Here is an 11,029-nt window from a genome sequence, read left to right on the forward strand (position 1 = left end):
CTAGGATGTAATTTCTTTTTTTTTTTTTTATGTTAAGCACATTGTTATCAAAGTTTGTTTAAAATAGAAAAGGAGGTACTAAATATTCTATATTACCAGTAGTCCCTGGTGCTCAACCTACATAGATTAAAAAGGGGAAACATCATTTGAAGGTTTATTTTTAGGACATGTTACTCCACATAAATTTTTTGCACTTTTCAAAGAAATTTTTTCCTACATTATCTCATTTGATCTTCACAACAACCTTGTGAGATCAGGGCAAGAAGCAACTGAAATATCAAGAAAGGTATGCAGTGAGAATAAAACTAGAAGCCATATTTTACAAGATCAAGACTTTTGTCATGATAATAAGGAACAAGACTGATTGATTTTGACTGAATTGACAGGATATTTTTAATAATACCTGGGCCCAGTTTCTCCACCCTTTAGAAAGTACAGGAAATTACAGCAGTTTATTCCAAGTTAATATCAAGAAAGAATCTACCATCAAAAGCCAATCATTCAAAAGTCAATATTAGGACAACAGCACAAAATCCCTATAAACGGAGGCTAATCAAATAGGTTTGGGAATGAGAGATGACAGAATGGATGATTAGATAGTTTCTCCATTCTTTCTCCCTCTTTTATTTCCACGTGTTCCTTATCGTGATGAGGAGTGGCCTTTGGTAAGAAAGAGATTTTATACACTTCATAACAGCTTGTCCTGAGATGCAACAAAGCATGTGTATTAGATGGTCAATGTTGCAGAGATTGGAAGAAGGCCACAAGGGCAGTGGAACAGTGAGGACTCAGCTGGTCCTAGGAACTGTCAATTGCCCTCATCTCAGGAACCTTGAAACTTGTCTCCAAGACTGTACTGGACCCTGAAGTGGTGGCAGATGGCTAGAGAAGACAAAAGAGAATCTGAAGGAAGAAGAAGGCCGGAGAGGAGAGAAATGAGGTGTCCCTTAGTAAGCCTCTGTACTTAACAGATAGGCAACTTGATGTACAAACTAAACTTTCAGCCAACGATGTGGCTCCATTTGCTTCTAAATTAGTTATTATGAATTTGCCTTATTTCTCATAACAAACCTAAATTCATTTCTAGATGTGGTCAAGAATAAATCCATTGATCAAAATGAAATAACATTTTTGAAAAGTTTCCAAATATGGTTTAAGTCATAAATTACAGACCAGAGGTTATCCTTATTTATTAAGGCTGACTTTTTATACTTCCGTACATTATAGGAAAATACAAGTATTGATGTAACAAAATGTGTGTATGTGTATAGATAAAAGATGATAAATTGATTCAGAGAGACATAGAGTTTTATAAGTATTAATTTCTTGTGAAGTAAGGGTGAAAATGTTTGATTGTTTCATCCTCTTCACAGCCCCAGGATCTGGGTTCTTTTTGATTTGCTACATATCACTAGTATCAACCTCTAGATGTATGATTACAACAACATTGATGTGCTACGTCTGAGATTACAGGTCCTTTCCTGCTAACAATTTAAATATCTTGGTATGGCCAGAAGAGATCTTTAAGCAAATCAAGACATGAAGTCATAAAAATATAAGGATTAAGAAAATAAGAAACAAAACTCAAATTGAGATGGATAAAAGACTTAGGAATTAGACCATAAACTTTACAACTGCTAGAAGAAAACACAGGGCCAATGTATGTTTGACCAGCACCTCCATCATTTAGGTGCTGGCAACAACTTCCTTAATAAGACCCCAAACACAAGAAATAAAACCAAGAATCAGTAAGTGGAATGCCATCCAACTAAAAAGCTTCTGCACAGCAAAGGAAACTCTTATGGGCATGAAGAATGCCCATACAGCCTACAGAATGGGAGAAAATCTTGACCAGTTACTCCTCTGATAGGGGATAAATATCCAATTTATACAATGAACTCAAAACACTTAACACCATGAAAGAAAAAAATCAATCAACAAAAGGGCAAAAGAACTAAACAAATTTCTCATAAGAAGAAACACAAATTGCCATCACATATATGAAAAAAATGTTCAACATGTTTCTCTCTAGCCAGAATGGCAATGCTCAAGAATATAAACAATAATAAATGCTGGCAAGGTTGTGGAGGAAAAGGTACATTTGTACATTTTTGGTGGGACTACAGACTAGTACAACTACTCTGGAAAGCAGTATGGAAATTAATCAAAACACTAGGGATGGAGCCACCATAAGACCCAGTTATCCCACTCCTTGGTATTTTCCCAAAAGATCTAAAATCAGCATACTACAGTGATACAGCCACCTCAATGTTTATAGCAGCACAATTCACAATAGCTAAATTATGGAGTCAACCCAGATGGACATCAATACATGAACAGATTAAGAAATTGTAGTATATATACACAATGGAGTTGTACTTAGCCATAAAAAAGAACAAAATTGTGGCATTGAGTGGATAGAAATGGAGACTATCATGCTAAGCGATATAAGCCAAATTCAGAAACTAAAAGGTTGAATGTTTTCTCTCATACACAGAAGTTACAGTAAAATAAAGGAAAGGGGGTGGCTGTGATAAAATAACATAAATGGAAGATCAATAGTGTTGAAGAAAAAAGATCAAAAGGTAGAGTAGAGGATGGGAAAAGGGAGGGAGTGCAGAATGAATTCTTTAAAAAAATCATGTTATATGCACATATAACGATATTACAGAAAACTCCACCTTTATGCTTAGGTAGACAGAATCAATCAAATGCAAATTAATAGACAAATAGAGTAGAGGAAGCAGAATAGGAGAGCAGAGGGAAGACAGAGGAAAAAAGGAGGGGATTGTGATCTGAAATGGAATTCCAAGGATGTATGAGTTTGTCAGGATGAGCCCAACTACTATAAAGTTCTAATTTAAAGAAAAGAAAATGAGAAACAATAGTAGGACATTCTTCCCTGTCTTCTTCAGACTAGAGCTCCAATGTTTTCCCCAGTTTTTTTCAGAAGCTTGTCAGTGTGTAAGGAAGAAGACAAGAAAGAGAAATAAAATAGAGAAGTGTTACTTGGAGCCTTTTGATTTTAGGGAAAAAAACACTCCTATGGATGCAACCTCTTTCCAAAGTGATCCTTTTTCTTTCCTTGTCTCATTTCTCTCCCTCCTTCTCCTCCTCTTCCTCCTCCTCTTCCTTCTTCTTTTTTGTGTATATGTGTGTTTGTGTTCATTTGCTGATAAACAAGCTTTTTAAGTAAATTGTCTTGGTTTGTACTTTGACATTCTCACCGTCAAATGTTAGTGCAATGACAAAATTTGCTAAATATTGCATTTCATTCCAGAAAAACTTTTTATATTCTTTGTCTAAGCAAATACCCATTATGTAAAAGCAATTTATTATGATCATGAGTATTATATAAACAGATTAACTTTTGACATTCCTGCTTTAAAAACATCATTCCTACCAATCACCTGACTCCTTTCAACATTTTTCCTTTTGTGATTCATGTGTTTCCTTTGCAATTACCATTCTATTTACTTTTTAAATTAATACTTGGTGAAAAATGTAAGTGCTCTGACAATGTTATGAAAATAATCCTACACAAAACCTTCAAGAATTTTATTTTCCATTAACCTCCCTTGTGAGAGTTATTTTTGTTTCTTAAGAAAGGCAAATTTATCCATCAAGAATCAGAACAGCTTAGGAAAGGGAACCGTTCCATGTGTTCCCTCAGCTTACAGATAACATGACCCAGCCATCTCTGAGCTGAACTCATCCCAATGGTTCGTTTGGTAGGTCACATTCTATGGCTTTCTATAGGTTTTTGATATTGATCATTGCATTTTTCCAAGTAGCAAATATTCTTGGTAACTCAGATATATAGATAGATATAGATATAGATACATACATAAATATAAATATAGATATATATCTGAGTGTGTATATATATATATATATATATATATATATATTATAGGTTCTTTTGGCAGGATCTCAATCATCTTTCTTGGATTTATCTGTTCTTTTGTCTTCTATTTTCTTCTACTTCTGACAGCCAGGAAATATATACTATGTCTTTTACTCTTATTCTCAAACTTTCAGTCTTTCACACAAAGTAAAGAGAAAAATGTCTAAAGTTAATGAAAGACAATTTTTCCTTCACCCACTGGGGAAATTGAAAATACGACCTTTCCAAGAGACATATTAAGAGACAGCTTAGTCTGATAAAATCTATGTCAAATTAGGTGATTCCCCCACCGTATAATTGCTCATCAAGTAAGTTAGTGCACTCAGTCAGGATTACTCAGGAGCCAGCCCATTTTGTGCAATTTACTAATACTCCCTGCCTTGTCCCTGTGAATTACACCTTAGTTTCAGACTCATTACTTCTTTCTGTCATTTCTCAGTTTTCACCCATTTGCTATCAAATTACACATCAGACACCAGTAACCTTGAACACCAATTTCAAACAGAATGTTGAAGCAAAGAAGCTCACAGCAATATCTTCTCTACCTGAAAAGAGCATGTTCATTTCTATGCTGAGAAGAAATTCTGTGTCCTATTCTGGGTTTAGTTATGTCAAATAATTTAATCTGCAGTTAGTCTCATTTTTAAATTTTAAAATAGGGATGAATAATCCTTTTAGAATAGAAATAAGAATGGAGAAAGTTCCTCTTTTACTAAAGAGGTTATAATAAGAATAATAACAGCAAGTATGTGATTGTCTTGAACTTTAAATGATGCTAAAAGGTTTAACATGCAGACTTTGCATATTTATTTTCTAAATATTTCATCACAATAAATTCAAGAATGAGATCACTAATATAGTTGAGGAAAATCTGAGACTCCAGGTGAGCCAATCAAGGTTACACACTTAGGAGGAATCAACTCACTACACTCTCCAAACAATCATTCTGTAAATTAGTAATAAAATAAATTTAACTTTAACTGTTTACCTTCATTTATAAAATATCATTCCTCTGACTATTGATAAATAGACTCTTTCATTCCTTCCAAAACTCTTTCCTACAACATATCAGTCAAAGGGTGCCTGAATTTCTCTTGAACACTGATGCCAGGTAGCATTCTACCCTATGTATGACACCTTACCCCATTGTTAGTTTAGGTTGTCCTAACAACTGTAGAACCAAAAATTTCTTCCCTTTATTTTGAAATAAAGGATGAGTGGCATCCAGCCTAATGCTTGGTTATGCTTTCCAGATCCCAACTCAGTGATGGCTCTGCATGCATTTTAAAGTTCGTTTCCCTTTGCTTTTCATCTTCTCTCAGATAAATTTCCCCAGATCTTCATAAGAGACTGTACCTGGCCTCTCTAACTTTGGCATCCCTTATTCCATAATTGTCAAAAGAGTGTCAGGCTGAAATTCCAGCACCCTTCTCTCTAAAACACTTGAAGATTTACTTAGATATTTGAAGTTTCACTATTTATTTCCTGCCCTCCATCAAAAGATAGGAAAACTGAAGGACAGAGGGGTAAATGACTTGTCTAAGGAACTCAAAGTCATGTCAGGGGACCCCTAGATGGCTTCTAGCAAGTATTTTTCTATCATTTTCCTTATACTAATGAGTTTTCCTCCTTATGCCTGCAAATATGAAATGCTGAAGAGTCTCTAGGATGTCCCCCTTTGAGAGAACGTACTGGATTGGCACTCTACAGGCTCCTAGATGATCATGCTGACTGAAGAACTTCAGGCAGGATAGACAACCCTTTATCAAGGAATAGCTATCATCTCTGTGAGGATGACCAGCTGTCCTTCCAGGATGGAAAAGGGCCAATTGAATCCACCTACCACAAAGTTCTAGTCAGTCTTCTCAGAATATTGCTTTATCAAAGTCTCAGTGTTTGTCTTTGTTGTAACTGGACATTCAAAAACAGCAGTAGCTAAATCAGCCTTGACTTGAACTGCCTTCTTGCCTCTTTCCCTGCCTCCATGGCTATTCTATTTATCTTCCCATTGTAAATGTCCCAGCCTGGCTGTGTTAATCAACTTTCTGTTGCTGTTACCAAAATACCCTACAAGAACAACTTAGAGGAGGGAAAGTTTATTTCCCTCGTAATTTCAGAGGTTCAGTTCATGCTCAGCCAGTTCCATTGCTTTGGGCCCAAAGTGAGGAAGAGCATCATGGCCAAAGGGCACAGCAGAGGAAAGCTCCTCAGCTCATGGCGGGGTTAGGGAGAAGAGAGAGAAAGGGGAAAAGATCATAGGGACCATGAACCCTTCCAGCCACACCCCACCCTCCTACAGTTACCACTTGCTTAATCTATTCAGACTAGGAAGGGCAGACTTGTTTATGGCTCTCACAATCCAATCATTTCACATCTGAACATTCCTGCATTAACACTGGACCTTTGAGATAACACCTCGAATCCAAACAATAACCTTGGCTAACAATGAAGACTAGTTAACCTCAACAGGTCAAGTTATTATTATATACTTGGTCATTCAGTACTTCTCCCATGATGGATGATTTCTGATGGACATTAACATGTATATGAAAATCTTTACATTTTGTAAACTCACATGTCACTACCCACATACCTCTACTCTGGACTTCTTATCTCCTATTTTCTGGTCATTTTCCCCTTCCAGATGTTCAGGCATTGGTCTATATACATTTCCTAAAATCTTTCCCTGCTCTCTACCCACTCAAAGATAGCAAGCCTTCTCTGTCATCAAGTAAATGGGCCAGGGCAATATTCCTAAGTATAGAATGTATGGTTTCCACAGCACTTTGGTTGACTTTCCATTTATTTACCTTTAGTAATACTAGACCTTATTAACTATCTTCACAGTGATTTGGTTGTCTTTGGGGGTCATAGTGATAATTATAGCCTCCTCCCTTCTGGTTGTTAAGCACACACCTGTCCTTTCTTGCTAGGGGCCCCATCATTTCCACAGATGGCAATAAGCCTGACTTTCTGGCCACCTCTCCCACTGTCATGACAGGCCTGTGTACCACTTTCTAGTCATGCTGGTGCCTGTCTCACCCACATATTTCTGATAACCTTGGTAAATGTTGTCTTCTCTAGGCTCTTTTTGGGGCCATAATGCTCTTTTGGTCTTCTGGCTACAAATACAGTTGTTCTATCATGCCCATGCCCTTCAATTCAGTCTTTTAATCCGTTCTTCTACCATCTTCCAGGTATCATGAAAGCTCATGTCCCAAGAAATGAGTTATTACTTCTCCTGCTTTAAAAACTAGTCCCATCCAAATCTAATCTTAAGAGTACATTTCTTATCTCTTTCGACTATGTAAATATTAGCACATTAATAGGGAAGATATCGACTTGTTCTTGTTCTTTGGTTAGTAATTATCAACTGCAGGCATTCCCCCCTGAAGAACAGTTGGCAACATCTGAAAATATTTTTGTTTGTCATGAGCAAAAAGAATATTACTAGTATCTAGTGGGTAGAGGCTAAACCTTCTGAAATGCACAAACTAGCTTGCAGGTGTGTGCACACACACACACTCACACTCACACACACACACACACCCATTCTAAAATGTTGGTAGTGGCATGCTTGAGAGGCTCTGCTTTAGGTCTTTATCATGCTGGCATCCTTTTCAGATCTGATGTGCTCCAGCCAGGTTATGCTGGGACTTAACCCTAATCATCTACCTGGTAACCAGGACATAAGGTGAGTGAAGACTGTTGCCTTGTGTCAGGGGTAAAACAGGATTCTACAGTATTTTCCAGCAGAGCAGAAGTCCTAACCCTTCCTGGGAAAGGTGAATCACCTCTGCAAACAGAGGCTGTGGTCCTCAGCAGCATCCAGCTGGTCCTTCCCCTGGTTTTCAATCTCAGGATTTTTCTATCGGAGTTTCATATAACAAAAGTGCCTTGGTTGACAGTTCAAACAAACCTCTCTGGGGCTCTGCTACTCACAATTAGGTCTTTATCCTGCCATTTGATTGTGTCTGCCTTTCCACCACAAACAATAAGTGGTTCTTTACTGCCACCAAAGCTCTCTGGTTCTCATACTTGGCTATTTAACTGCTAGTTAACAGCTCTCAGCCCTAGGTATTAATACAGGTAGGCAGGAATTCCCAACTCTGCTGCCTATGTAAGCATTATTGTCCCCATGTTTCAATGTTTGCATCATCATATGTGCCAAAGCAGTGTACCAATGCCTTTATACGGGTCATCACCAGTGAAAATTTAGGAACTGAACGACCACCCCATACAAGGACTATGTCTATCTATTTACCAATTAAGACATCTTTTCATCTGCTGGATGGTGGGTGAGATTCCAAACTCCCATGTTATAGCTTATTTTTTCAGACCATTCATGATTCTGCTTTTTTTCCCCTTCTTCTTCTTTTTTTTTATTGAGTTGTTTTAACTATATAGTACAGCAGAATCCATTTTGATATAATTATACAAGCATGGAATATATCTCATTCTAGTTAGAGTTCCATTCTTATGGATGAACATCATGGTAGGATTCACTGTGTTGTTTTCATATATGTACATGGAAAAATTGTGTCAGATTCATTCCATGGTCTTTGCTTATCCTACCTCCCCTCCCTCCATTCCCCATTGTCTAATCTACTGCAATTCTATTATTTTTTCTAGACAGTCTTCCCTAAGAAAAACACAAAGACAAGATTATACATACAAAGGATAGTTAAAGAACATGCCATATGACAGGAAACAGGGAAAGAGCAATGACAGAGCACTGGATCATGATGCAAACCTCATCATAAATATGAAAGAGAGGGAGAGGAAGTTGCACTTTGGGCAAGTTTGTAAATCTGTCAGGTCAAACTTGACCAGTAAAGAAGTCACATGTCCCCTTAAAAGGTCTACCTTAGTAACCCAACCTCAATCATTGGTATGGACCTCTCCATGGGACACTGGCTTCTGTGCTGGGTTGCAGTTGCTAACTACAGTCTTCTGCACATAGGAGATGCCAAGCAAATGTTGTTAATTGGATGAAACATAAATAAGTTGAGTTAAGGTAATATCACTCCTTTCATTGTAATATGGACTAAATGTTTTATCAATGTTCATATTAGTTTATTTCTATAATCATTTCACCTATCTAGTCATGTGCCTTTAGTGATTTTAACTTTCTATTTTAGACAATAGAAGGATGAAGAGTTTTGCTCATTCTGTTGCTTCTTCTATGAGGAACCATTCCTGTGTCCGATAGATTTTAATGCGCAGTACCATGTGGAACACTGGACCAATGACACTTCCTATGGTAGGATATCTATGAATCTATTCCTGTGTGCTCCACAGAGCCCAGTACACTTGACATCTGTAGATACAATCATGTGACTATTTAAAAGGGAAATGTAATATCCACCAAGAGAGGTGATAGGTAGTTGTAACAACCAATCAGAACTCCATTTCCTCATTTGATACACCAAGGAGCAGTTTCTACAGGCCATTCACTTTGTCCCTTTGTCCTCTTGAATTGTGACAGTAAGAAGTAAGTGAGGATAATTTCTAGAAAAGGTGAGGATTCTTAAAGGAATTTAGAAAATTACCTTGATTCTTTTTGCAATGCGTTGCAATTTATCACTCTCAGAAGCGTAAATAACTTTTGATAGAACTGATTTAATTAACAATTTATTTGTGAACTTCATATTTCTGAGGAGGGAAATCTATTAATTAAACTTCTTTCAAGGTCTAATAAGAGGAATTCTTCCAAAGATTTTCCAGAACACACTCAATCTCGTAGACCATGTTCCTCTATCCTGCCTGAGACAGCTGCTCTAGAAATTGGAATGCCAGCTTGAAATTCCAACTCCACTCCATAATTTAAAAGTTCTGGGACTATGAAAAGTGAAACTTACCAAGACTTGAATTATTTGGAAGTTGACTGGAATTACTAATGGAATTCCCTACTAAAACTGGGTTAGAAAATGAAATAATGTATATGAGTCTAGCAAAGTTTGGCATTGCTTACCTCTGAATATATTGAGAGATTGTAAATATAACTGGATTAGCTCACTTCCCTTCTAGTTCAAAAATGGGTTGAAAGACAATTATTTTTCTTTTGGGATACAGTATAGAGTAGGGTAATTACAGATGATATAAAGATATTTGAAAAAGTAATTGCAGAGATCAGAGTTTCCATACTTCAGTACCCTGAAGCTTACTGACATACAGCAGATTGAATAGATTGTCTAATATTTTTCTCATCTATGAAATGAGAGCAAATAATATCTATAATACAAAGTCATTTCAAGAGTTAAATGAGATGTGAATTTAAAATGTTTGCCCTGTGTCTAGACCATAGTAAGCTCTCAAAAAGTATTAGTTATCATCAATGGTTCTCAATTATATAAAATGATACTTTCATGGCTGAAGAGTTAAGCAGGACCATCTTTTCCTAACATGAATTCCTACAAATTATTTTCCGCAAAATTTTCATGATCATTTTTAAACATGTCATTCTGTCTCTTTTCTTGTTATTTGTCACTCATGTGTTTGATAGTCACCCTTAACATCCACATCAGTCAACGTTCTTTTTACAGTGGTTTCATTCCTCTCATGTTAGATTTTACATCTAATCTGGTAGGTGCTTAGTAACCAGAAATTTAAATTTAACCAAGTTGTATATAAAATAAGCATAAATTTTTTGTGTGTGAGGATGTGAGGGTTTTCCTTATGCAGATGGATGAGCTTGAGTATCAAATTTTGATGACATGCATTCTGCTCCCAAGGGTGTCTTCACCTGATTTCTGAATCTATAACATTTGCTCTCCAAAGAGCTGAGTCTCAGCTGGATTGCAGTTGCTAACTACAGTCTTGTGCATATAGGAGATGCCAACCAAATGTTAATTGGATGAAACAAATAAGTTGAGCTAAGGTAACATCATGGCTCCTCTCCTTTCAGTGTAATATGGGCTAAATGCTCTATCAATGTCCATATTAGCTTATTTCTATAATCATTTTACCTATCTTGTCATGTGCCTTTAGTGATTTTAACTATTTTAGATAACAGAAGAGTGAAAAGTTTTGCTCATTCTATAGATTCTTCTATGAGGAACCATTTCTGTGTCTGATAGACAAGTTTTGGCATATGAAGCTGTCTTTAGTTATGTCAGACAT

The sequence above is a fragment of the Sciurus carolinensis genome, chromosome 8, assembly GCF_902686445.1.
Source record: "Sciurus carolinensis chromosome 8, mSciCar1.2, whole genome shotgun sequence".
In the NCBI taxonomy this organism is placed as follows: Eukaryota; Metazoa; Chordata; class Mammalia; order Rodentia; family Sciuridae; genus Sciurus; species Sciurus carolinensis.